Here is a 2,558-nt window from a genome sequence, read left to right on the forward strand (position 1 = left end):
AGAGAGAGAGAGAGAGAGAGAGAGAGAGAGAAAGAGAGACTGAGAAAGAGAGAGAGAGAAACAAGAGAGAGTGGATAGGTTTTAAAAAATGAAAACGTAACAGAAATTAGTCAAAGTTATTGTTGTTGTTGGTATTATAGTTGTGGAGTTGGTATTATTGCTGGTGTCGGTGATATTAGTGTTGTTGTTGTTGGTGTTGTTATTTTTATTGTTGTTACTGAGCTGATTGAATAGACGTATGACCAAAGGCTTTCCAACAACGAACACCCCGTTTATTAGGAGTGCATCATAAATTGTATTCTGTAGCGCGTTATTTCTTTACTAAAGATTGTAGGTTGCAATTTGTTTGCTATTTCTAGCAAGCTGAGCGACCATACCATGCAAAATAACCGAGCTGCTAACTTATGTGGGACATAAACAAGTCAACACCGCTTGTCAGGCGGTGGTGGAAGACAAATACAAACACACACACACTCACACATACACAGTCATTCACTCAAACACGACGCACGCACACATGCGCGCACATACATATAAGATGGGCTTCTTTCAGTTTCCCTCTACTATATCCACAAAGGCTTTGTTCGTCCCGGGGATCTAGTAGAACGCTACGCAGCGGGACTGAACCGGGAACCATGTTGCTAAGAGACAAAGTTCTTACCACACAGCCATCCCTGCACCTAAAATACATCACAAGGGACATTGTGTTATTATGATATTATGTTCCGAATTTCACGCTCAATAGCATCAGCATTAAACGTCGATCATGTTTTAAAGTGCGTCAAAAAGTTAGGTCATTCCCGCAGATTTGGAAGCCCTTTTGAGATTTTAAAAGTTCATCTTTATCAACCTTATCGTTAGTAATAATAAATTTTACACTTCAACGTCCTGAAATTTTAAACTTAGCCTACTGACTTCCACCATTATTTTTGCAGAATGCCAGGGGTTTCTGAATCACAGTTTGGGAAACTGTGGTAGAGTCTGCTTCGCGCGTTCTTAGCGTAATTGTTTTCTACATATAACGTTGATTATATGTGTATTGACTTCTATTAAAAATTTTTTTGAAATCTCCCTGTAAGGAAGAAACTGGATTGCAATATAGATATGAAGTCCCATTGCTGGAAAGTAGACAACCTAAATGATGTTATATTTTGAACTTAAGTCTTGCGAATTGTTACTATTCTGCAGAAGGGTTATCATGAACAGTTTCACAACACCGAAGCAGATCTTGATTTAAATGTGAAGACCAAGTGAAGTAAGAAGAATATTTGCGTCATCTGAAATAGCGAAGTCCAAAACATTTTAGAATTCCGTCGATTTTTGCCCAAGAGGTAAGACGTTGGGATTGAATTCTGAACCAAACGCCGAAGAGATTATTTTACATAATTGTCCAATAATGATGGATGTCAATTAAATCAGGAGTATGGCCGTTGATTTTATTGAACCACAAAGTGAAGATGACATTTTTAGCCCTTGTCTTTTAGCGCAACTAATGATTCGCAGCTTTCCTCACAATGTTGACTGATACCTCTTCTCAGTATCAGTCAATCGAATAATGTGACGAAAATTGCAACACTATGCAAGCAATAATAACATTAAAGATGCCTGAGAAAAAGTTAAACATTCATCGAGTGTTGGAAAAAATTGTGTCCAAATGCAGTTAATGTAGTTAAGGAAAACTAAACTAAACAATCGAGAAAAAAAACTTGTTCAAATGGCGCAGCAAAGGGGATTTGACGAAGTTGATACATGCGATGAAGGATTTATACTACAAGCCGATAACAAAACTATCACTTATGCGTATCTTAAGGAGTCAACAAAACTGCAAGTATCTAACGACAGTGCTAAACCAGAGCAAGCCAGTCTTTTCCGAGCCTTGGTCGGCCTCAAAAGAGTTTAACTTGAAACCGTACGTATGTTATTCATTCTTTGTTCATGATTTTACTCTCGCAGAAGTTACGTTTTTTTTCTTGAGATATTTTCATAGTAGACCTCTCTAATTCGTTGTAGTGATTTTGTTCCACATCAGTTTCTTAAGAAAAAACCAGCCGATAAGTACAGTAAATGGTATCCTCCTTAAGTTTGAACTTTTTCTTATCTTTGATATTTTGATGAACATCAATTAAGTTTTTCTGCGTTTCTGCATTCTATCGTTTCCTATATTTACGAAGTGGGATCCGTTATGTTTTATAACATCAGCAAACCTTTTGTATTTCTTGTATTAAAAGAAAAAATATGAACATCCTCTTAATTTTTTTTTTTTTTTTTTTGCTGATCGATGTATAATAGATATGACAATTCGTTAAAAAGTATCTTCCTGTTGCCACAGAATATACTGGACATTCTTCAAATCTAAAGATCATCTTTGCATTTTCTTCCCCATCGTTTCGGGGTCCATAAAATGCAGCAGTGCACGGCGGTGAGTTGACAGGATTGGCAGGACAGGGGCTGCATGCATTCAATATCTATTTTGGTGTTTTTGCTTTGTGACGTAACACCTGAAACGACATTAGTGCCCAACTGTATCGAACTTGCCTTTATCTTGGGCAATATCGGTG

Source organism: Octopus bimaculoides, chromosome 8, assembly GCF_001194135.2.
Source record: "Octopus bimaculoides isolate UCB-OBI-ISO-001 chromosome 8, ASM119413v2, whole genome shotgun sequence".
NCBI lineage: Eukaryota > Metazoa > Mollusca > Cephalopoda > Octopoda > Octopodidae > Octopus > Octopus bimaculoides.